This window comes from Dendrobates tinctorius, unplaced genomic scaffold (assembly GCF_039654945.1).
Source record: "Dendrobates tinctorius isolate UK_male_01 unplaced genomic scaffold, ASM3965494v1 ptg000184l, whole genome shotgun sequence".
Lineage (NCBI taxonomy): Eukaryota > Metazoa > Chordata > Amphibia > Anura > Dendrobatidae > Dendrobates > Dendrobates tinctorius.
The window spans coordinates 18,330,915-18,355,662 of NW_027361851.1; the positions used below are offsets into that span (position 1 = coordinate 18,330,915).

Here is a 24,748-nt window from a genome sequence, read left to right on the forward strand (position 1 = left end):
TGCTAGTCAGCAGAAATGTTACCATCCCTTGTGATTAAAAACTTGTCACACCACCCCAAAAAAGTCAATAAATAACATTTTTTATATGCGTACTTTTCGTCTGCATTAATTTTTAAACCTCCATTTATTTTGTTTGGATATTAGAAATGTTAGATTTCTCACAAATGCAGTGATGCACCACATTTCTTCAGAAACTACTGTTTGGACACACAGCAGGGCTTTGAAAGGAAGAGCCCTATTTGGGTTTTGCAATGCAGATTTTGCAGGAATACCTTGCAGATGAAATTTGCAGAGTACCAAAACAGCAGAAAACCTCCCAAAGTGACCACATTTTAGAAATTATTTTGCACAATGAGTTAATCAACACCTGCAATTACTATTGTCAGCCTATAGGTGTTTTCACTCTGAACCATCCAGCATTGCAAGTATGCCAGTTTAGTGCCCAGCTTTTGCTTGCAGAGACAAGCAACCCATACATTTTTAAGTGGGCTCTACTCACTGGAGCAATGTCAAATATGTAGATGCTTTGTCTCACCATTAAAGTAGAAACCTCCTATATTTCAAATTAAAGATGACGGACCTGTGTGGAGCTTGTGTTTTTTGCCTTTTTGACTTTGTCCACAGCATATTTTTTAAGGACATTTGTCTCAGTAATGCCTCAGTGTTTCAAAGTCAAACAAGCTGACTATAATCATTCAGCTAGTGTCTGATAAGTGCTGTCTGTTTCAGCTATCAGGTTACCTTTTAATCCTCTTACAGCTAAGTCAATCTGAAATAAAACAAAATAGAGGAAAAATTACTAAAAAACATTCATGTGTTCAAAAGGAAAAAGTTACCGTTTCTCAAATTTTTAACATTTTGTTTTCTGTAGATAGTTAAGATTTTTAGGCCTTTTGATCATGATCAGTCCATGTGCTTTGTTTAATATCTCCTTAAAATGTAAACGGTGAAGAAAAAGCATTTTGCCGAAACCCGGGATTGGACCAGGGACCTTTAGATCTTCAGTCTAACGCTCTCCCAACTGAGCTATTTCGGCCATATCTATACATTTTCTGGGGGGTTGACACTCTGCAAATGTCAAGTGTCACACCTGGAGGGATATATTATAATTTTTCATTTGACTGTTTTTTGAAGCATGATTTCTATTTGAAACGCCTTCCATTTTGCTGTACATATTTAATAACATTCATTAACTATTTGTGAATGAGTAGAAAAAGACAGCAATTTTGCCATTGAATTTTTACATTTTCAGTTTGTCTCCATGCACCAGTATAATTCTGACCCTGTGCTTCTAGAATAGGTCATGGTCGCACATAAAACACAATTTGCATGCATAATGTTACATCAAGTTTTATTTTTTATGAGATGCAAACAATTGGAGCAAAAAAGAGACAAAAATTTAGAGAAAATATTTTATTGATTGTTAAAAGTGAGACCATTTGTCCCAAAATGTGCTGAAACATGTCAGAAGGACATGGGCATTTCACATTTTTTAAACTATGATTACCTACTTGTTAAGTTTTTGTTAATTAAGTATCGTTATGGTCTATTGATGTATGAGGTGAAAACTATGAAAGTAGACTTACCAGCAAATCCGTTTCTAGATATATTTCATGACAGCACTGTAGAAGGTTGATTCCCTACCCTAATAGGGACAGAGAACACAAAGAGGTGAAATAGTCCCTCCTCATTGACTGTCCAAAGGATTTTTCTAGTGCCAAAAGAACAACAGACATATGCACAAAAAAACCTGTTTGATGTTCCTAGAGTTCTTTTGTGAGAGGACAAATTCAGATTCACTCCAAAGACTCTCAGGAAATTTTTCAAAACCACATTACTAAGTTTTGTTTGACCTCATCTAATCAATAAATGAAGATAAAATTTCTTGAAATTAAATGTCAGAAGTGGGATTTGAACCCACACCTCCAGGGAAGACTGCAACCTGAACGCAGCGCCTTAGACCGCTCGGCCATCCTGACTTCGATATGCAATTGGAACTTAACGCCTTCCATGCTAGTCAGCAGAAATGTTACCATCCCTTGTGATTAAAAACTTGTCACACCACCCCAAAAAAGTCAATAAATAACATTTTTTATATGCGTACTTTTCGTCTGCATTAATTTTTAAACCTCCATTTATTTTGTTTGGATATTAGAAATGTTAGATTTCTCACAAATGCGGTGATGCACCACATTTCTTCAGAAACTACTGTTTGGCCACACAGCAGGGCTTTGAAAGGAAGAGCCCTATTTGGGTTTTGCAATGCAGATTTTGCAGGAATACCTTGCAGATGAAATTTGCAGAGTACCAAAACAGCAGAAAACCTCCCAAAGTGACCACATTTTAGAAATTATTTTGCACAATGAGTTAATCAACACCTGCAATTACTATTGTCAGCCTATAGGTGTTTTCACTCTGAACCATCCAGCATTGCAAGTATGCCAGTTTAGTGCCCAGCTTTTGCTTGCAGAGACAAGCAACCCATACATTTTTAAGTGGGCTCTACTCACTGGAGCAATGTCAAATATGTAGATGCTTTGTCTCACCATTAAAGTAGAAACCTCCTATATTTCAAATTAAAGATGACGGACCTGTGTGGAGCTTGTGTTTTTTGCCTTTTTGACTTTGTCCACAGCATATTTTTTAAGGACATTTGTCTCAGTAATGCCTCAGTGTTTCAAAGTCAAACAAGCTGACTATAATCATTCAGCTAGTGTCTGATAAGTGCTGTCTGTTTCAGCTATCAGGTTACCTTTTAATCCTCTTACAGCTAAGTCAATCTGAAATAAAACAAAATAGAGGAAAAATTACTAAAAAACATTCATGTGTTCAAAAGGAAAAAGTTACCGTTTCTCAAATTTTTAACATTTTGTTTTCTGTAGATAGTTAAGATTTGTAGGCCTTTTGATCATGATCAGTCCATGTGCTTTGTTTAATATCTCCTTAAAATGTAAACGGTGAAGAAAAAGCATTTTGCCGAAACCCGGGATTGGACCAGGGACCTTTAGATCTTCAGTCTAACGCTCTCCCAACTGAGCTATTTCGGCCATATCTATACATTTTCTGGGGGGTTTGACACTCTGCAAATGTCAAGTGTCACACCTGGAGGGATATATTATAATTTTTCATTTGACTGTTTTTTGAAGCATGATTTCTATTTGAAACGCCTTCCATTTTGCTGTACATATTTAATAACATTCATTAACTATTTGTGAATGAGTAGAAAAAGACAGCAATTTTGCCATTGAATTTTTACATTTTCAGTTTGTCTCCATGCACCAGTATAATTCTGACCCTGTGCTTCTAGAATAGGTCATGGTCGCACATAAAACACAATTTGCATGCATAATGTTACATCAAGTTTTATTTTTTATGAGATGCAAACAATTGGAGCAAAAAAGAGACAAAAATTTAGAGAAAATATTTTATTGATTGTTAAAAGTGAGACCATTTGTCCCAAAATGTGCTGAAACATGTCAGAAGGACATGGGCATTTCACATTTTTTAAACTATGATTACCTACTTGTTAAGTTTTTGTTAATTAAGTATCGTTATGGTCTATTGATGTATGAGGTGAAAACTATGAAAGTAGACTTACCAGCAAATCCGTTTCTAGATATATTTCATGACAGCACTTTAGAAGGTTGAATCCCTACCCTAATAGGGACAGAGAACACAAAGAGGTGAAATAGTCCCTCCTCATTGACTGTCCAAAGGATTTTTCTAGTGCCAAAAGAACAACAGACATATGCACAAAAAAACCTGTTTGATGTTCCTAGAGTTCTTTTTTGAGAGGACAAATTCAGATTCACTCCAAAGACTCTCAGGAAATTTTTCAAAACCACATTACTAAGTTTTGTTTGACCTCATCTAATCAATAAATGAAGATAAAGTTTCTTGAAATTAAATGTTGATGTCAGAAGTGGGATTTGAACCCACGCCTCCAGGGAAGACTGCGAACTGAACGCAGCGCCTTAGACCGCTCGGCCATCCTGACTTCTATATGCAATTGGAACTTAACTCCTTCCATGCTAGTCAGCAGAAATGTTACCATCCCTTGTGATTAAAAACTTGTCACACCACCCCAAAAAAGTCAATAAATAACATTTTTTATATGCGTACTTTTCGTCTGCATTAATTTTTAAACCTCCATTTATTTTGTTTGGATATTAGAAATGTTAGATTTCTCACAAATGCGGTGATGCACCACATTTCTTCAGAAACTACTGTTTGGCCACACAGCAGGGCTTTGAAAGGAAGAGCCCTATTTGGGTTTTGCAATGCAGATTTTGCAGGAATACCTTGCAGATGAAATTTGCAGAGTACCAAAACAGCAGAAAACCTCCCAAAGTGACCACATTTTAGAAATTATTTTGCACAATGAGTTAATCAACACCTGCAATTACTATTGTCAGCCTATAGGTGTTTTCACTCTGAACCATCCAGCATTGCAAGTATGCCAGTTTAGTGCCCAGCTTTTGCTTGCAGAGACAAGCAACCCATACATTTTTAAGTGGGCTCTACTCACTGGAGCAATGTCAAATATGTAGATGCTTTGTCTCACCATTAAAGTAGAAACCTCCTATATTTCAAATTAAAGATGACGGACCTGTGTGGAGCTTGTGTTTTTTGCCTTTTTGACTTTGTCCACAGCATATTTTTTAAGGACATTTGTCTCAGTAATGCCTCAGTGTTTCAAAGTCAAACAAGCTGACTATAATCATTCAGCTAGTGTCTGATAAGTGCTGTCTGTTTCAGCTATCAGGTTACCTTTTAATCCTCTTACAGCTAAGTCAATCTGAAATAAAACAAAATAGAGGAAAAATTACTAAAAAACATTCATGTGTTCAAAAGGAAAAAGTTACCGTTTCTCAAATTTTTAACATTTTGTTTTCTGTAGATAGTTAAGATTTTTAGGCCTTTTGATCATGATCAGTCCATGTGCTTTGTTTAATATCTCCTTAAAATGTAAACGGTGAAGAAAAAGCATTTTGCCGAAACCCGGGATTGGACCAGGGACCTTTAGATCTTCAGTCTAACGCTCTCCCAACTGAGCTATTTCGGCCATATCTATACATTTTCTGGGGGGTTTGACACTCTGCAAATGTCAAGTGTCACACCTGGAGGGATATATTATAATTTTTCATTTGACTGTTTTTTGAAGCATGATTTCTATTTGAAACGCCTTCCATTTTGCTGTACATATTTAATAACATTCATTAACTATTTGTGAATGAGTAGAAAAAGACAGCAATTTTGCCATTGAATTTTTACATTTTCAGTTTGTCTCCATGCACCAGTATAATTCTGACCCTGTGCTTCTAGAATAGGTCATGGTCGCACATAAAACACAATTTGCATGCATAATGTTACATCAAGTTTTATTTTTTATGAGATGCAAACAATTGGAGCAAAAAAGAGACAAAAATTTAGAGAAAATATTTTATTGATTGTTAAAAGTGAGACCATTTGTCCCAAAATGTGCTGAAACATGTCAGAAGGACATGGGCATTTCACATTTTTTAAACTATGATTACCTACTTGTTAAGTTTTTGTTAATTAAGTATCGTTATGGTCTATTGATGTATGAGGTGAAAACTATGAAAGTAGACTTACCAGCAAATCCGTTTCTAGATATATTTCATGACAGCACTTTAGAAGGTTGAATCCCTACCCTAATAGGGACAGAGAACACAAAGAGGTGAAATAGTCCCTCCTCATTGACTGTCCAAAGGATTTTTCTAGTGCCAAAAGAACAACAGACATATGCACAAAAAAACCTGTTTGATGTTCCTAGAGTTCTTTTTTGAGAGGACAAATTCAGATTCACTCCAAAGACTCTCAGGAAATTTTTCAAAACCACATTACTAAGTTTTGTTTGACCTCATCTAATCAATAAATGAAGATAAAGTTTCTTGAAATTAAATGTTGATGTCAGAAGTGGGATTTGAACCCACGCCTCCAGGGAAGACTGCGAACTGAACGCAGCGCCTTAGACCGCTCAGCCATCCTGACTTCGATATGCAATTGGAACTTAACTCCTTCCATGCTAGTCAGCAGAAATGTTACCATCCCTTGTGATTAAAAACTTGTCACACCACCCCAAAAAAGTCAATAAATAACATTTTTTATATGCGTACTTTTCGTCTGCATTAATTTTTAAACCTCCATTTATTTTGTTTGGATATTAGAAATGTTAGATTTCTCACAAATGCGGTGATGCACCACATTTCTTCAGAAACTACTGTTTGGCCACACAGCAGGGCTTTGAAAGGAAGAGCCCTATTTGGGTTTTGCAATGCAGATTTTGCAGGAATACCTTGCAGATGAAATTTGCAGAGTACCAAAACAGCAGAAAACCTCCCAAAGTGACCACATTTTAGAAATTATTTTGCACAATGAGTTAATCAACACCTGCAATTACTATTGTCAGCCTATAGGTGTTTTCACTCTGAACCATCCAGCATTGCAAGTATGCCAGTTTAGTGCCCAGCTTTTGCTTGCAGAGACAAGCAACCCATACATTTTTAAGTGGGCTCTACTCACTGGAGCAATGTCAAATATGTAGATGCTTTGTCTCACCATTAAAGTAGAAACCTCCTATATTTCAAATTAAAGATGACGGACCTGTGTGGAGCTTGTGTTTTTTGCCTTTTTGACTTTGTCCACAGCATATTTTTTAAGGACATTTGTCTCAGTAATGCCTCAGTGTTTCAAAGTCAAACAAGCTGACTATAATCATTCAGCTAGTGTCTGATAAGTGCTGTCTGTTTCAGCTATCAGGTTACCTTTTAATCCTCTTACAGCTAAGTCAATCTGAAATAAAACAAAATAGAGGAAAAATTACTAAAAAACATTCATGTGTTCAAAAGGAAAAAGTTACCGTTTCTCAAATTTTTAACATTTTGTTTTCTGTAGATAGTTAAGATTTTTAGGCCTTTTGATCATGATCAGTCCATGTGCTTTGTTTAATATCTCCTTAAAATGTAAACGGTGAAGAAAAAGCATTTTGCCGAAACCCGGGATTGGACCAGGGACCTTTAGATCTTCAGTCTAACGCTCTCCCAACTGAGCTATTTCGGCCATATCTATACATTTTCTGGGGGGTTTGACACTCTGCAAATGTCAAGTGTCACACCTGGAGGGATATATTATAATTTTTCATTTGACTGTTTTTTGAAGCATGATTTCTATTTGAAACGCCTTCCATTTTGCTGTACATATTTAATAACATTCATTAACTATTTGTGAATGAGTAGAAAAAGACAGCAATTTTGCCATTGAATTTTTACATTTTCAGTTTGTCTCCATGCACCAGTATAATTCTGACCCTGTGCTTCTAGAATAGGTCATGGTCGCACATAAAACACAATTTGCATGCATAATGTTACATCAAGTTTTATTTTTTATGAGATGCAAACAATTGGAGCAAAAAAGAGACAAAAATTTAGAGAAAATATTTTATTGATTGTTAAAAGTGAGACCATTTGTCCCAAAATGTGCTGAAACATGTCAGAAGGACATGGGCATTTCACATTTTTTAAACTATGATTACCTACTTGTTAAGTTTTTGTTAATTAAGTATCGTTATGGTCTATTGATGTATGAGGTGAAAACTATGAAAGTAGACTTACCAGCAAATCCGTTTCTAGATATATTTCATGACAGCACTTTAGAAGGTTGAATCCCTACCCTAATAGGGACAGAGAACACAAAGAGGTGAAATAGTCCCTCCTCATTGACTGTCCAAAGGATTTTTCTAGTGCCAAAAGAACAACAGACATATGCACAAAAAAACCTGTTTGATGTTCCTAGAGTTCTTTTTTGAGAGGACAAATTCAGATTCACTCCAAAGACTCTCAGGAAATTTTTCAAAACCACATTACTAAGTTTTGTTTGACCTCATCTAATCAATAAATGAAGATAAAGTTTCTTGAAATTAAATGTTGATGTCAGAAGTGGGATTTGAACCCACGCCTCCAGGGAAGACTGCGAACTGAACGCAGCGCCTTAGACCGCTCGGCCATCCTGACTTCGATATGCAATTGGAACTTAACTCCTTCCATGCTAGTCAGCAGAAATGTTACCATCCCTTGTGATTAAAAACTTGTCACACCACCCCAAAAAAGTCAATAAATAACATTTTTTATATGCGTACTTTTCGTCTGCATTAATTTTTAAACCTCCATTTATTTTGTTTGGATATTAGAAATGTTAGATTTCTCACAAATGCGGTGATGCACCACATTTCTTCAGAAACTACTGTTTGGCCACACAGCAGGGCTTTGAAAGGAAGAGCCCTATTTGGGTTTTGCAATGCAGATTTTGCAGGAATACCTTGCAGATGAAATTTGCAGAGTACCAAAACAGCAGAAAACCTCCCAAAGTGACCACATTTTAGAAATTATTTTGCACAATGAGTTAATCAACACCTGCAATTACTATTGTCAGCCTATAGGTGTTTTCACTCTGAACCATCCAGCATTGCAAGTATGCCAGTTTAGTGCCCAGCTTTTGCTTGCAGAGACAAGCAACCCATACATTTTTAAGTGGGCTCTACTCACTGGAGCAATGTCAAATATGTAGATGCTTTGTCTCACCATTAAAGTAGAAACCTCCTATATTTCAAATTAAAGATGACGGACCTGTGTGGAGCTTGTGTTTTTTGCCTTTTTGACTTTGTCCACAGCATATTTTTTAAGGACATTTGTCTCAGTAATGCCTCAGTGTTTCAAAGTCAAACAAGCTGACTATAATCATTCAGCTAGTGTCTGATAAGTGCTGTCTGTTTCAGCTATCAGGTTACCTTTTAATCCTCTTACAGCTAAGTCAATCTGAAATAAAACAAAATAGAGGAAAAATTACTAAAAAACATTCATGTGTTCAAAAGGAAAAAGTTACCGTTTCTCAAATTTTTAACATTTTGTTTTCTGTAGATAGTTAAGATTTTTAGGCCTTTTGATCATGATCAGTCCATGTGCTTTGTTTAATATCTCCTTAAAATGTAAACGGTGAAGAAAAAGCATTTTGCCGAAACCCGGGATTGGACCAGGGACCTTTAGATCTTCAGTCTAACGCTCTCCCAACTGAGCTATTTCGGCCATATCTATACATTTTCTGGGGGGTTTGACACTCTGCAAATGTCAAGTGTCACACCTGGAGGGATATATTATAATTTTTCATTTGACTGTTTTTTGAAGCATGATTTCTATTTGAAACGCCTTCCATTTTGCTGTACATATTTAATAACATTCATTAACTATTTGTGAATGAGTAGAAAAAGACAGCAATTTTGCCATTGAATTTTTACATTTTCAGTTTGTCTCCATGCACCAGTATAATTCTGACCCTGTGCTTCTAGAATAGGTCATGGTCGCACATAAAACACAATTTGCATGCATAATGTTACATCAAGTTTTATTTTTTATGAGATGCAAACAATTGGAGCAAAAAAGAGACAAAAATTTAGAGAAAATATTTTATTGATTGTTAAAAGTGAGACCATTTGTCCCAAAATGTGCTGAAACATGTCAGAAGGACATGGGCATTTCACATTTTTTAAACTATGATTACCTACTTGTTAAGTTTTTGTTAATTAAGTATCGTTATGGTCTATTGATGTATGAGGTGAAAACTATGAAAGTAGACTTACCAGCAAATCCGTTTCTAGATATATTTCATGACAGCACTTTAGAAGGTTGATTCCCTACCCTAATAGGGACAGAGAACACAAAGAGGTGAAATAGTCCCTCCTCATTGACTGTCCAAAGGATTTTTCTAGTGCCAAAAGAACAACAGACATATGCACAAAAAAACCTGTTTGATGTTCCTAGAGTTCTTTTTTGAGAGGACAAATTCAGATTCACTCCAAAGACTCTCAGGAAATTTTTCAAAACCACATTACTAAGTTTTGTTTGACCTCATCTAATCAATAAATGAAGATAAAGTTTCTTGAAATTAAATGTTGATGTCAGAAGTGGGATTTGAACCCACGCCTCCAGGGAAGACTGCGAACTGAACGCAGCGCCTTAGACCGCTCGGCCATCCTGACTTCGATATGCAATTGGAACTTAACTCCTTCCATGCTAGTCAGCAGAAATGTTACCATTTCTTGTGATTAAAAACTTGTCACACCACCCCAAAAAAGTCAATAAATAACATTTTTTATATGCGTACTTTTCGTCTGCATTAATTTTTAAACCTCCATTTATTTTGTTTGGATATTAGAAATGTTAGATTTCTCACAAATGCGGTGATGCACCACATTTCTTCAGAAACTACTGTTTGGCCACACAGCAGGGCTTTGAAAGGAAGAGCCCTATTTGGGTTTTGCAATGCAGATTTTGCAGGAATACCTTGCAGATGAAATTTGCAGAGTACCAAAACAGCAGAAAACCTCCCAAAGTGACCACATTTTAGAAATTATTTTGCACAATGAGTTAATCAACACCTGCAATTACTATTGTCAGCCTATAGGTGTTTTCACTCTGAACCATCCAGCATTGCAAGTATGCCAGTTTAGTGCCCAGCTTTTGCTTGCAGAGACAAGCAACCCATACATTTTTAAGTGGGCTCTACTCACTGGAGCAATGTCAAATATGTAGATGCTTTGTCTCACCATTAAAGTAGAAACCTCCTATATTTCAAATTAAAGATGACGGACCTGTGTGGAGCTTGTGTTTTTTGCCTTTTTGACTTTGTCCACAGCATATTTTTTAAGGACATTTGTCTCAGTAATGCCTCAGTGTTTCAAAGTCAAACAAGCTGACTATAATCATTCAGCTAGTGTCTGATAAGTGCTGTCTGTTTCAGCTATCAGGTTACCTTTTAATCCTCTTACAGCTAAGTCAATCTGAAATAAAACAAAATAGAGGAAAAATTACTAAAAAACATTCATGTGTTCAAAAGGAAAAAGTTACCGTTTCTCAAATTTTTAACATTTTGTTTTCTGTAGATAGTTAAGATTTTTAGGCCTTTTGATCATGATCAGTCCATGTGCTTTGTTTAATATCTCCTTAAAATGTAAACGGTGAAGAAAAAGCATTTTGCCGAAACCCGGGATTGGACCAGGGACCTTTAGATCTTCAGTCTAACGCTCTCCCAACTGAGCTATTTCGGCCATATCTATACATTTTCTGGGGGGTTTGACACTCTGCAAATGTCAAGTGTCACACCTGGAGGGATATATTATAATTTTTCATTTGACTGTTTTTTGAAGCATGATTTCTATTTGAAACGCCTTCCATTTTGCTGTACATATTTAATAACATTCATTAACTATTTGTGAATGAGTAGAAAAAGACAGCAATTTTGCCATTGAATTTTTACATTTTCAGTTTGTCTCCATGCACCAGTATAATTCTGACCCTGTGCTTCTAGAATAGGTCATGGTCGCACATAAAACACAATTTGCATGCATAATGTTACATCAAGTTTTATTTTTTATGAGATGCAAACAATTGGAGCAAAAAAGAGACAAAAATTTAGAGAAAATATTTTATTGATTGTTAAAAGTGAGACCATTTGTCCCAAAATGTGCTGAAACATGTCAGAAGGACATGGGCATTTCACATTTTTTAAACTATGATTACCTACTTGTTAAGTTTTTGTTAATTAAGTATCGTTATGGTCTATTGATGTATGAGGTGAAAACTATGAAAGTAGACTTACCAGCAAATCCGTTTCTAGATATATTTCATGACAGCACTTTAGAAGGTTGATTCCCTACCCTAATAGGGACAGAGAACACAAAGAGGTGAAATAGTCCCTCCTCATTGACTGTCCAAAGGATTTTTCTAGTGCCAAAAGAACAACAGACATATGCACAAAAAAACCTGTTTGATGTTCCTAGAGTTCTTTTTTGAGAGGACAAATTCAGATTCACTCCAAAGACTCTCAGGAAATTTTTCAAAACCACATTACTAAGTTTTGTTTGACCTCATCTAATCAATAAATGAAGATAAAGTTTCTTGAAATTAAATGTTGATGTCAGAAGTGGGATTTGAACCCACGCCTCCAGGGAAGACTGCGAACTGAACGCAGCGCCTTAGACCGCTCGGCCATCCTGACTTCGATATGCAATTGGAACTTAACTCCTTCCATGCTAGTCAGCAGAAATGTTACCATCCCTTGTGATTAAAAACTTGTCACACCACCCCAAAAAAGTCAATAAATAACATTTTTTATATGCGTACTTTTCGTCTGCATTAATTTTTAAACCTCCATTTATTTTGTTTGGATATTAGAAATGTTAGATTTCTCACAAATGCGGTGATGCACCACATTTCTTCAGAAACTACTGTTTGGCCACACAGCAGGGCTTTGAAAGGAAGAGCCCTATTTGGGTTTTGCAATGCAGATTTTGCAGGAATACCTTGCAGATGAAATTTGCAGAGTACCAAAACAGCAGAAAACCTCCCAAAGTGACCACATTTTAGAAATTATTTTGCACAATGAGTTAATCAACACCTGCAATTACTATTGTCAGCCTATAGGTGTTTTCACTCTGAACCATCCAGCATTGCAAGTATGCCAGTTTAGTGCCCAGCTTTTGCTTGCAGAGACAAGCAACCCATACATTTTTAAGTGGGCTCTACTCACTGGAGCAATGTCAAATATGTAGATGCTTTGTCTCACCATTAAAGTAGAAACCTCCTATATTTCAAATTAAAGATGACGGACCTGTGTGGAGCTTGTGTTTTTTGCCTTTTTGACTTTGTCCACAGCATATTTTTTAAGGACATTTGTCTCAGTAATGCCTCAGTGTTTCAAAGTCAAACAAGCTGACTATAATCATTCAGCTAGTGTCTGATAAGTGCTGTCTGTTTCAGCTATCAGGTTACCTTTTAATCCTCTTACAGCTAAGTCAATCTGAAATAAAACAAAATAGAGGAAAAATTACTAAAAAACATTCATGTGTTCAAAAGGAAAAAGTTACCGTTTCTCAAATTTTTAACATTTTGTTTTCTGTAGATAGTTAAGATTTTTAGGCCTTTTGATCATGATCAGTCCATGTGCTTTGTTTAATATCTCCTTAAAATGTAAACGGTGAAGAAAAAGCATTTTGCCGAAACCCGGGATTGGACCAGGGACCTTTAGATCTTCAGTCTAACGCTCTCCCAACTGAGCTATTTCGGCCATATCTATACATTTTCTGGGGGGTTTGACACTCTGCAAATGTCAAGTGTCACACCTGGAGGGATATATTATAATTTTTCATTTGACTGTTTTTTGAAGCATGATTTCTATTTGAAACGCCTTCCATTTTGCTGTACATATTTAATAACATTCATTAACTATTTGTGAATGAGTAGAAAAAGACAGCAATTTTGCCATTGAATTTTTACATTTTCAGTTTGTCTCCATGCACCAGTATAATTCTGACCCTGTGCTTCTAGAATAGGTCATGGTCGCACATAAAACACAATTTGCATGCATAATGTTACATCAAGTTTTATTTTTTATGAGATGCAAACAATTGGAGCAAAAAAGAGACAAAAATTTAGAGAAAATATTTTATTGATTGTTAAAAGTGAGACCATTTGTCCCAAAATGTGCTGAAACATGTCAGAAGGACATGGGCATTTCACATTTTTTAAACTATGATTACCTACTTGTTAAGTTTTTGTTAATTAAGTATCGTTATGGTCTATTGATGTATGAGGTGAAAACTATGAAAGTAGACTTACCAGCAAATCCGTTTCTAGATATATTTCATGACAGCACTTTAGAAGGTTGATTCCCTACCCTAATAGGGACAGAGAACACAAAGAGGTGAAATAGTCCCTCCTCATTGACTGTCCAAAGGATTTTTCTAGTGCCAAAAGAACAACAGACATATGCACAAAAAAACCTGTTTGATGTTCCTAGAGTTCTTTTTTGAGAGGACAAATTCAGATTCACTCCAAAGACTCTCAGGAAATTTTTCAAAACCACATTACTAAGTTTTGTTTGACCTCATCTAATCAATAAATGAAGATAAAGTTTCTTGAAATTAAATGTTGATGTCAGAAGTGGGATTTGAACCCACGCCTCCAGGGAAGACTGCGAACTGAACGCAGCGCCTTAGACCGCTCGGCCATCCTGACTTCGATATGCAATTGGAACTTAACTCCTTCCATGCTAGTCAGCAGAAATGTTACCATCCCTTGTGATTAAAAACTTGTCACACCACCCCAAAAAAGTCAATAAATAACATTTTTTATATGCGTACTTTTCGTCTGCATTAATTTTTAAACCTCCATTTATTTTGTTTGGATATTAGAAATGTTAGATTTCTCACAAATGCGGTGATGCACCACATTTCTTCAGAAACTACTGTTTGGCCACACAGCAGGGCTTTGAAAGGAAGAGCCCTATTTGGGTTTTGCAATGCAGATTTTGCAGGAATACCTTGCAGATGAAATTTGCAGAGTACCAAAACAGCAGAAAACCTCCCAAAGTGACCACATTTTAGAAATTATTTTGCACAATGAGTTAATCAACACCTGCAATTACTATTGTCAGCCTATAGGTGTTTTCACTCTGAACCATCCAGCATTGCAAGTATGCCAGTTTAGTGCCCAGCTTTTGCTTGCAGAGACAAGCAACCCATACATTTTTAAGTGGGCTCTACTCACTGGAGCAATGTCAAATATGTAGATGCTTTGTCTCACCATTAAAGTAGAAACCTCCTATATTTCAAATTAAAGATGACGGACCTGTGTGGAGCTTGTGTTTTTTGCCTTTTTGACTTTGTCCACAGCATATTTTTTAAGGACATTTGTCTCAGTAATGCCTCAGTGTTTCAAAGTCAAACAAGCTGACTATAATCATTCAGCTAGTGTCTGATAAGTGCTGTCTGTTTCAGCTATCAGGTTACCTTTTAATCCTCTTACAGCTAAGTCAATCTGAAATAAAACAAAATAGAGGAAAAATTACTAAAAAACATTCATGTGTTCAAAAGGAAAAAGTTACCGTTTCTCAAATTTTTAACATTTTGTTTTCTGTAGATAGTTAAGATTTTTAGGCCTTTTGATCATGATCAGTCCATGTGCTTTGTTTAATATCTCCTTAAAATGTAAACGGTGAAGAAAAAGCATTTTGCCGAAACCCGGGATTGGACCAGGGACCTTTAGATCTTCAGTCTAATGCTCTCCCAACTGAGCTATTTCGGCCATATCTATACATTTTCTGGGGGGTTTGACACTCTGCAAATGTCAAGTGTCACACCTGGAGGGATATATTATAATTTTTCATTTGACTGTTTTTTGAAGCATGATTTCTATTTGAAACGCCTTCCATTTTGCTGTACATATTTAATAACATTCATTAACTATTTGTGAATGAGTAGAAAAAGACAGCAATTTTGCCATTGAATTTTTACATTTTCAGTTTGTCTCCATGCACCAGTATAATTCTGACCCTGTGCTTCTAGAATAGGTCATGGTCGCACATAAAACACAATTTGCATGCATAATGTTACATCAAGTTTTATTTTTTATGAGATGCAAACAATTGGAGCAAAAAAGAGACAAAAATTTAGAGAAAATATTTTATTGATTGTTAAAAGTGAGACCATTTGTCCCAAAATGTGCTGAAACATGTCAGAAGGACATGGGCATTTCACATTTTTTAAACTATGATTACCTACTTGTTAAGTTTTTGTTAATTAAGTATCGTTATGGTCTATTGATGTATGAGGTGAAAACTATGAAAGTAGACTTACCAGCAAATCCGTTTCTAGATATATTTCATGACAGCACTTTAGAAGGTTGATTCCCTACCCTAATAGGGACAGAGAACACAAAGAGGTGAAATAGTCCCTCCTCATTGACTGTCCAAAGGATTTTTCTAGTGCCAAAAGAACTAGAGTTCTTTTTTGAGAGGACAAATTCAGATTCACTCCAAAGACTCTCAGGAAATTTTTCAAAACCACATTACTAAGTTTTGTTTGACCTCATCTAATCAATAAATGAAGATAAAGTTTCTTGAAATTAAATGTTGATGTCAGAAGTGGGATTTGAACCCACGCCTCCAGGGAAGACTGCGAACTGAACGCAGCGCCTTAGACCGCTCGGCCATCCTGACTTCGATATGCAATTGGAACTTAACTCCTTCCATGCTAGTCAGCAGAAATGTTACCATCCCTTGTGATTAAAAACTTGTCACACCACCCCAAAAAAGTCAATAAATAACATTTTTTATATGCGTACTTTTCGTCTGCATTAATTTTTAAACCTCCATTTATTTTGTTTGGATATTAGAAATGTTAGATTTCTCACAAATGCGGTGATGCACCACATTTCTTCAGAAACTACTGTTTGGCCACACAGCAGGGCTTTGAAAGGAAGAGCCCTATTTGGGTTTTGCAATGCAGATTTTGCAGGAATACCTTGCAGATGAAATTTGCAGAGTACCAAAACAGCAGAAAACCTCCCAAAGTGACCAAATTTTAGAAATTATTTTGCACAATGAGTTAATCAACACCTGCAATTACTATTGTCAGCCTATAGGTGTTTTCACTCTGAACCATCCAGCATTGCAAGTATGCCAGTTTAGTGCCCAGCTTTTGCTTGCAGAGACAAGCAACCCATACATTTTTAAGTGGGCTCTACTCACTGGAGCAATGTCAAATATGTAGATGCTTTGTCTCACCATTAAAGTAGAAACCTCCTATATTTCAAATTAAAGATGACGGACCTGTGTGGAGCTTGTGTTTTTTGCCTTTTTGACTTTGTCCACAGCATATTTTTTAAGGACATTTGTCTCAGTAATGCCTCAGTGTTTCAAAGTCAAACAAGCTGACTATAATCATTCAGCTAGTGTCTGATAAGTGCTGTCTGTTTCAGCTATCAGGTTACCTTTTAATCCTCTTACAGCTAAGTCAATCTGAAATAAAACAAAATAGAGGAAAAATTACTAAAAAACATTCATGTGTTCAAAAGGAAAAAGTTACCGTTTCTCAAATTTTTAACATTTTGTTTTCTGTAGATAGTTAAGATTTTTAGGCCTTTTGATCATGATCAGTCCATGTGCTTTGTTTAATATCTCCTTAAAATGTAAACGGTGAAGAAAAAGCATTTTGCCGAAACCCGGGACCTTTAGATCTTCAGTCTAACGCTCTCCCAACTGAGCTATTTCGGCCATATCTATACATTTTCTGGGGGGTTTGACACTCTGCAAATGTCAAGTGTCACACCTGGAGGGATATATTATAATTTTTCATTTGACTGTTTTTTGAAGCATGATTTCTATTTGAAACGCCTTCCATTTTGCTGTACATATTTAATAACATTCATTAACTATTTGTGAATGAGTAGAAAAAGACAGCAATTTTGCCATTGAATTTTTACATTTTCAGTTTGTCTCCATGCACCAGTATAATTCTGACCCTGTGCTTCTAGAATAGGTCATGGTCGCACATAAAACACAATTTGCATGCATAATGTTACATCAAGTTTTATTTTTTATGAGATGCAAACAATTGGAGCAAAAAAGAGACAAAAATTTAGAGAAAATATTTTATTGATTGTTAAAAGTGAGACCATTTGTCCCAAAATGTGCTGAAACATGTCAGAAGGACATGGGCATTTCACATTTTTTAAACTATGATTACCTACTTGTTAAGTTTTTGTTAATTAAGTATCGTTATGGTCTATTGATGTATGAGGTGAAAACTATGAAAGTAGACTTACCAGCAAATCCGTTTCTAGATATATTTCATGACAGCACTTTAGAAGGTTGATTCCCTACCCTAATAGGGACAGAGAACACAAAGAGGTGAAATAGTCCCTCCTCATTGACTGTCCAAAGGATTTTTCTAGTGCCAAAAGAACAACAGACATATGCACAAAAAAACCTGTTTGATGTTCCTAGAGTTCTTTTTTGAGAGGACAAATTCAGATTCACTCCAAAGACTCTCAGGAAATTTTTCAAAACCACATTACTAAGTTTTGTTTGACCTCATCTAATCAATAAATGAAGATAAAGTTTCTTGAAATTAAATGTTGATGTCAGAAGTGGGATTTGAACCCACGCCTCCAGGGAAGACTGCGAACTGAACGCAGCGCCTTAGACCGCTCGGCCATCCTGACTTCGATATGCAATTGGAACTTAACTCCTTCCATGCTAGTCAGCAGAAATGTTACCATCCCTTGTGATTAAAAACTTGTCACACCACCCCAAAAAAGTCAATAAATAACATTTTTTATATGCGTACTTTTCGTCTGCATTAATTTTTAAACCTCCATTTATTTTGTTTGGATATTAGAAATGTTAGATTTCTCACAAATGCGGTGATGCACCACATTTCTTCAGAAACTACTGTTTGGCCACACAGCAGGGCTTTGAAAGGAAGAGCCCTATTTGGGTTTTGCAATGCAGATTTTGCAGGAATACCTTGCAGATGAAATTTGCAGAGTACCAAAACAGCAGAAAACCTCCCAAAGTGACCACATTTTAGAAATTATTTTGCACAATGAGTTAATCAACACCTGCAATTACTATTGTCAGCCTATAGGTGTTTTCACTCTGAACCATCCAGCATTGCAAGTATGCCAGTTTAGTGCCCAGCTTTTGCTTGCAGAGACAAGCAACCCATACATTTTTAAGTGGGCTCTACTCACTGGAGCAATGTCAAATATGTAGATGCTTTGTCTCACCATTAAAGTAGAAACCTCCTATATTTCAAATTAAAGATGACGGACCTGTGTGGAGCTTGTGTTTTTTGCCTTTTTGACTTTGTCCACAGCATATTTTTTAAGGACATTTGTCTCAGTAATGCCTCAGTGTTTCAAAGTCAAACAAGCTGACTATAATCATTCAGCTAGTGTCTGATAAGTGCTGTCTGTTTCAGCTATCAGGTTACCTTTTAATCCTCTTACAGCTAAGTCAATCTGAAATAAAACAAAATAGAGGAAAAATTACTAAAAAACATTCATGTGTTCAAAAGGAAAAAGTTACCGTTTCTCAAATTTTTAACATTTTGTTTTCTGTAGATAGTTAAGATTTTTAGGCCTTTTGATCATGATCAGTCCATGTGCTTTGTTTAATATCTCCTTAAAATGTAAACGGTGAAGAAAAAGCATTTTGCCGAAACCCGGGACCTTTAGATCTTCAGTCTAACGCTCTCCCAACTGAGCTATTTCGGCCATATCTATACATTTTCTGGGGGGTTTGACACTCTGCAAATGTCAAGTGTCACACCTGGAGGGATATATTATAATTTTTCATTTGACTGTTTTTTGAAGCATGATTTCTATTTGAAACGCCTTCCATTTTGCTGTACATATTTAATAACATTCATTAACTATTTGTGAATGAGTAGAAAAAGACAGCAATTTTGCCATTGAATTTTTACATTTTCAGTTTGTCTCCATGCACCAGTATAATTCTGACCCTGTGCTTCTAGAATAGGTCATGGTCGCACATAAAACACAATTTGCATGCATAATGTTACATCAAGTTTTATTTTTTATGAGATGCAAACAATTGGAGCAAAAAAGAGACAAAAATTTAGAGAAAATATTTTATTGATTGTTAAAAGTGAGACCATTTGTCCCAAAATGTGCTGAAACATGTCAGAAGGACATGGGCATTTCACATTTTTTAAACTATGATTACCTACTTGTTAAGTTTTTGTTAATTAAGTATCGTTATGGTCTATTGATGTATGAGGTGAAAACTATGAAAGTAGACTTACCAGCAAATCCGTTTCTAGATATATTTCATGACAGCACTTTAGAAGGTTGATTCCCTACCCTAATAGGGACAGAGAACACAAAGAGGTGAAATAGTCCCTCCTCATTGACTGTCCAAAGGATTTTTCTAGTGCCAAAAGAACAACAGACATATGCACAAAAAAACCTGTTTGATGTTCCTAGAGTTCTTTTTTGAGAGGACAAATTCAGATTCACTCCAAAGACTCTCAGGAAATTTTTCAAAACCACATTACTAAGTTTTGTTTGACCTCATCTAATCAATAAATGAAGATAAAGTTTCTTGAAATTAAATGTTGATGTCAGAAGTGGGATTTGAACCCACGCCTCCAGGGAAGACTGCGAACTGAAAGCAGCGCCTTAGACCGCTCGGCCATCCTGACTTCGATATGCAATTGGAACTTAACTCCTTCCATGCTAGTCAGCAGAAATGTTACCATCCCTTGTGATTAAAAACTTGTCACACCACCCCAAAAAAGTCAATAAATAACATTTTTTATATGCGTACTTTTCGTCTGCATTAATTTTTAAACCTCCATTTATTTTGTTTGGATATTAGAAATGTTAGATTTCTCACAAATGCGGTGATGCACCACATTTCTTCAGAAACTACTGTTTGGCCACACAGCAGGGCTTTGAAAGGAAGAGCCCTATTTGGGTTTTGCAATGCAGATTTTGCAGGAATACCTTGCAGATGAAATTTGCAGAGTACCAAAACAGCAGAAAACCTCCCAAAGTGACCACATTTTAGAAATTATTTTGCACAATGAGTTAATCAACACCTGCAATTACTATTGTCAGCCTATAGGTGTTTTCACTCTGAACCATCCAGCATTGCAAGTATGCCAGTTTAGTGCCCAGCTTTTGCTTGCAGAGACAAGCAACCCATACATTTTTAAGTGGGCTCTACTCACTGGAGCAATGTCAAATATGTAGATGCTTTGTCTCACCATTAAAGTAGAAACCTCCTATATTTCAAATTAAAGATGACGGACCTGTGTGGAGCTTGTGTTTTTTGCCTTTTTGACTTTGTCCACAGCATATTTTTTAAGGACATTTGTCTCAGTAATGCCTCAGTGTTTCAAAGTCAAACAAGCTGACTATAATCATTCAGCTAGTGTCTGATAAGTGCTGTCTGTTTCAGCTATCAGGTTACCTTTTAATCCTCTTACAGCTAAGTCAATCTGAAATAAAACAAAATAGAGGAAAAATTACTAAAAAACATTCATGTGTTCAAAAGGAAAAAGTTACCGTTTCTCAAATTTTTAACATTTTGTTTTCTGTAGATAGTTAAGATTTTTAGGCCTTTTGATCATGATCAGTCCATGTGCTTTGTTTAATATCTCCTTAAAATGTAAACGGTGAAGAAAAAGCATTTTGCCGAAACCCGGGACCTTTAGATCTTCAGTCTAACGCTCTCCCAACTGAGCTATTTCGGCCATATCTATACATTTTCTGGGGGGTTTGACACTCTGCAAACGTCAAGTGTCACACCTGGAGGGATATATTATAATTTTTCATTTGACTGTTTTTTGAAGCATGATTTCTATTTGAAACGCCTTCCATTTTGCTGTACATATTTAATAACATTCATTAACTATTTGTGAATGAGTAGAAAAAGACAGCAATTTTGCCATTGAATTTTTACATTTTCAGTTTGTCTCCATGCACCAGTATAATTCTGACCCTGTGCTTCTAGAATAGGTCATGGTCGCACATAAAACACAATTTGCATGCATAATGTTACATCAAGTTTTATTTTTTATGAGATGCAAACAATTGGAGCAAAAAAGAGACAAAAATTTAGAGAAAATATTTTATTGATTGTTAAAAGTGAGACCATTTGTCCCAAAATGTGCTGAAACATGTCAGAAGGACATGGGCATTTCACATTTTTTAAACTATGATTACCTACTTGTTAAGTTTTTGTTAATTAAGTATCGTTATGGTCTATTGATGTATGAGGTGAAAACTATGAAAGTAGACTTACCAGCAAATCCGTTTCTAGATATATTTCATGACAGCACTTTAGAAGGTTGATTCCCTACCCTAATAGGGACAGAGAACACAAAGAGGTGAAATAGTCCCTCCTCATTGACTGTCCAAAGGATTTTTCTAGTGCCAAAAGAACAACAGACATATGCACAAAAAAACCTGTTTGATGTTCCTAGAGTTCTTTTTTGAGAGGACAAATTCAGATTCACTCCAAAGACTCTCAGGAAATTTTTCAAAACCACATTACTAAGTTTTGTTTGACCTCATCTAATCAATAAATGAAGATAAAGTTTCTTGAAATTAAATGTTGATGTCAGAAGTGGGATTTGAACCCACGCCTCCAGGGAAGACTGCGAACTGAACGCAGCGCCTTAGACCGCTCGGCCATCCTGACTTCGATATGCAATTGGAACTTAACTCCTTCCATGCTAGTCAGCAGAAATGTTACCATCCCTTGTGATTAAAAACTTGTCACACCACCCCAAAAAAGTCAATAAATAACATTTTTTATATGCGTACTTTTCGTCTGCATTAATTTTTAAACCTCCATTTATTTTGTTTGGATATTAGAAATGTTAGATTTCTCACAAATGCGGTGATGCACCACATTTCTTCAGAAACTACTGTTTGGCCACACAGCAGGGCTTTGAAAGGAAGAGCCCTATTTGGGTTTTGCAATGCAGATTTTGCAGGAATACCTTGCAGATGAAATTTGCAGAGTACCAAAACAGCAGAAAACCTCCCAAAGTGACCACATTTTAGAAATTATTTTGCACAATGAGTTAATCAACACCTGCAATTACTATTGTCAGCCTATAGGTGTTTTCACTCTGAACCATCCAGCATTGCAAGTATGCCAGTTTAGTGCCCAGCTTTTGCTTGCAGAGACAAGCAACCCATACATTTTTAAGTGGGCTCTACTCACTGGAGCAATGTCAAATATGTAGATGCTTTGTCTCACCATTAAAGTAGAAACCTCCTATATTTCAAATTAAAGATGACGGACCTGTGTGGAGCTTGTGTTTTTTGCCTTTTTGACTTTGTCCACAGCATATTTTTTAAGGACATTTGTCTCAGTAATGCCTCAGTGTTTCAAAGTCAAACAAGCTGACTATAATCATTCAGCTAATGTCTGATAAGTGCTGTCTGTTTCAGCTATCAGGTTACCTTTTAATCCTCTTACAGCTAAGTCAATCTGAAATAAAACAAAATAAAGGAAAAATTACTAAAAAACATTCATGTGTTCAAAAGGAAAAAGTTACCGTTTCTCAAATTTTTAACATTTTGTTTTCTGTAGATAGTTAAGATTTTTAGGCCTTTTGATCATGATCACTCCATGTGCTTTGTTTAATATCTCCTTAAAATGTAAACGGTGAAGAAAAAGCATTTTGCCGAAACCCGGGATTGGACCAGGGACCTTTAGATCTTCAGTCTAACGCTCTCCCAACTGAGCTATTTCGGCCATATCTATACATTTTCTGGGGGGTTTGACACTCTGCAAATGTCAAGTGTCACACCTGGAGGGATATATTATAATTTTTCATTTGACTGTTTTTTGAAGCATGATTTCTATTTGAAACGCCTTCCATTTTGCTGTACATATTTAATAACATTCATTAACTATTTGTGAATGAGTAGAAAAAGACAGCAATTTTGCCATTGAATTTTTACATTTTCAGTTTGTCTCCATGCACCAGTATAATTCTGACCCTGTGCTTCTAGAATAGGTCATGGTCGCACATAAAACACAATTTGCATGCATAATGTTACATCAAGTTTTATTTTTTATGAGATGCAAACAATTGGAGCAAAAAAGAGACAAAAATTTAGAGAAAATATTTTATTGATTGTTAAAAGTGAGACCATTTGTCCCAAAATGTGCTGAAACATGTCAGAAGGACATGGGCATTTCACATTTTTTAAACTATGATTACCTACTTGTTAAGTTTTTGTTAATTAAGTATCGTTATGGTCTATTGATGTATGAGGTGAAAACTATGAAAGTAGACTTACCAGCAAATCCGTTTCTAGATATATTTCATGACAGCACTTTAGAAGGTTGATTCCCTACCCTAATAGGGACAGAGAACACAAAGAGGTGAAATAGTCCCTCCTCATTGACTGTCCAAAGGATTTTTCTAGTGCCAAAAGAACAACAGACATATGCACAAAAAAACCTGTTTGATGTTCCTAGAGTTCTTTTTTGAGAGGACAAATTCAGATTCACTCCAAAGACTCTCAGGAAATTTTTCAAAACCACATTACTAAGTTTTGTTTGACCTCATCTAATCAATAAATGAAGATAAAGTTTCTTGAAATTAAATGTTGATGTCAGAAGTGGGATTTGAACCCACGCCTCCAGGGAAGACTGCGAACTGAACGCAGCGCCTTAGACCGCTCGGCCATCCTGACTTCGATATGCAATTGGAACTTAACTCCTTCCATGCTAGTCAGCAGAAATGTTACCATCCCTTGTGATTAAAAACTTGTCACACCACCCCAAAAAAGTCAATAAATAACATTTTTTATATGCGTACTTTTCGTCTGCATTAATTTTTAAACCTCCATTTATTTTGTTTGGATATTAGAAATGTTAGATTTCTCACAAATGCGGTGATGCACCACATTTCTTCAGAAACTACTGTTTGGCCACACAGCAGGGCTTTGAAAGGAAGAGCCCTATTTGGGTTTTGCAATGCAGATTTTGCAGGAATACCTTGCAGATGAAATTTGCAGAGTACCAAAACAGCAGAAAACCTCCCAAAGTGACCACATTTTAGAAATTATTTTGCACAATGAGTTAATCAACACCTGCAATTACTATTGTCAGCCTATAGGTGTTTTCACTCTGAACCATCCAGCATTGCAAGTATGCCAGTTTAGTGCCCAGCTTTTGCTTGCAGAGACAAGCAACCCATACATTTTTAAGTGGGCTCTACTCACTGGAGCAATGTCAAATATGTAGATGCTTTGTCTCACCATTAAAGTAGAAACCTCCTATATTTCAAATTAAAGATGACGGACCTGTGTGGAGCTTGTGTTTTTTGCCTTTTTGA

At 36.0% G+C, this 24,748-nt stretch overlaps 18 non-coding genes across 18 annotated transcripts; all 18 read right to left on the reverse strand.

Annotated features, from left to right (window-relative positions):
* Positions 1 to 963: 963 nt before the first annotated feature.
* On the reverse strand, positions 964 to 1,036 carry TRNAF-GAA (transfer RNA phenylalanine (anticodon GAA)). The gene has a single exon. It is a non-coding gene; the product is annotated as a tRNA-Phe (tRNA).
* Positions 1,037 to 2,974: 1,938 nt separating this feature from the next.
* Positions 2,975 to 3,047, reverse strand: TRNAF-GAA (transfer RNA phenylalanine (anticodon GAA)). Its single transcript has one exon. It is a non-coding gene; the product is annotated as a tRNA-Phe (tRNA).
* An 867-nt stretch (positions 3,048 to 3,914) lies between these two features.
* Positions 3,915 to 3,997, reverse strand: TRNAL-CAG (transfer RNA leucine (anticodon CAG)). The gene has a single exon. It is a non-coding gene; the product is annotated as a tRNA-Leu (tRNA).
* A 995-nt stretch (positions 3,998 to 4,992) lies between these two features.
* TRNAF-GAA (transfer RNA phenylalanine (anticodon GAA)) lies at positions 4,993 to 5,065 on the reverse strand. The gene has a single exon. It is a non-coding gene; the product is annotated as a tRNA-Phe (tRNA).
* A 1,945-nt stretch (positions 5,066 to 7,010) lies between these two features.
* On the reverse strand, positions 7,011 to 7,083 carry TRNAF-GAA (transfer RNA phenylalanine (anticodon GAA)). The gene has a single exon. It is a non-coding gene; the product is annotated as a tRNA-Phe (tRNA).
* An 867-nt stretch (positions 7,084 to 7,950) lies between these two features.
* On the reverse strand, positions 7,951 to 8,033 carry TRNAL-CAG (transfer RNA leucine (anticodon CAG)). Its single transcript has one exon. It is a non-coding gene; the product is annotated as a tRNA-Leu (tRNA).
* A 995-nt stretch (positions 8,034 to 9,028) lies between these two features.
* Positions 9,029 to 9,101, reverse strand: TRNAF-GAA (transfer RNA phenylalanine (anticodon GAA)). The gene has a single exon. It is a non-coding gene; the product is annotated as a tRNA-Phe (tRNA).
* An 867-nt stretch (positions 9,102 to 9,968) lies between these two features.
* Positions 9,969 to 10,051, reverse strand: TRNAL-CAG (transfer RNA leucine (anticodon CAG)). Its single transcript has one exon. It is a non-coding gene; the product is annotated as a tRNA-Leu (tRNA).
* A 995-nt stretch (positions 10,052 to 11,046) lies between these two features.
* TRNAF-GAA (transfer RNA phenylalanine (anticodon GAA)) lies at positions 11,047 to 11,119 on the reverse strand. The gene has a single exon. It is a non-coding gene; the product is annotated as a tRNA-Phe (tRNA).
* An 867-nt stretch (positions 11,120 to 11,986) lies between these two features.
* Positions 11,987 to 12,069, reverse strand: TRNAL-CAG (transfer RNA leucine (anticodon CAG)). The gene has a single exon. It is a non-coding gene; the product is annotated as a tRNA-Leu (tRNA).
* A 995-nt stretch (positions 12,070 to 13,064) lies between these two features.
* On the reverse strand, positions 13,065 to 13,137 carry TRNAF-GAA (transfer RNA phenylalanine (anticodon GAA)). The gene has a single exon. It is a non-coding gene; the product is annotated as a tRNA-Phe (tRNA).
* Positions 13,138 to 14,004: 867 nt separating this feature from the next.
* Positions 14,005 to 14,087, reverse strand: TRNAL-CAG (transfer RNA leucine (anticodon CAG)). The gene has a single exon. It is a non-coding gene; the product is annotated as a tRNA-Leu (tRNA).
* Positions 14,088 to 15,082: 995 nt separating this feature from the next.
* On the reverse strand, positions 15,083 to 15,155 carry TRNAF-GAA (transfer RNA phenylalanine (anticodon GAA)). Its single transcript has one exon. It is a non-coding gene; the product is annotated as a tRNA-Phe (tRNA).
* An 830-nt stretch (positions 15,156 to 15,985) lies between these two features.
* On the reverse strand, positions 15,986 to 16,068 carry TRNAL-CAG (transfer RNA leucine (anticodon CAG)). Its single transcript has one exon. It is a non-coding gene; the product is annotated as a tRNA-Leu (tRNA).
* Positions 16,069 to 17,991: 1,923 nt separating this feature from the next.
* On the reverse strand, positions 17,992 to 18,074 carry TRNAL-CAG (transfer RNA leucine (anticodon CAG)). Its single transcript has one exon. It is a non-coding gene; the product is annotated as a tRNA-Leu (tRNA).
* A 3,929-nt stretch (positions 18,075 to 22,003) lies between these two features.
* TRNAL-CAG (transfer RNA leucine (anticodon CAG)) lies at positions 22,004 to 22,086 on the reverse strand. Its single transcript has one exon. It is a non-coding gene; the product is annotated as a tRNA-Leu (tRNA).
* A 995-nt stretch (positions 22,087 to 23,081) lies between these two features.
* Positions 23,082 to 23,154, reverse strand: TRNAF-GAA (transfer RNA phenylalanine (anticodon GAA)). The gene has a single exon. It is a non-coding gene; the product is annotated as a tRNA-Phe (tRNA).
* An 867-nt stretch (positions 23,155 to 24,021) lies between these two features.
* On the reverse strand, positions 24,022 to 24,104 carry TRNAL-CAG (transfer RNA leucine (anticodon CAG)). Its single transcript has one exon. It is a non-coding gene; the product is annotated as a tRNA-Leu (tRNA).
* Positions 24,105 to 24,748: the final 644 nt, after the last annotated feature.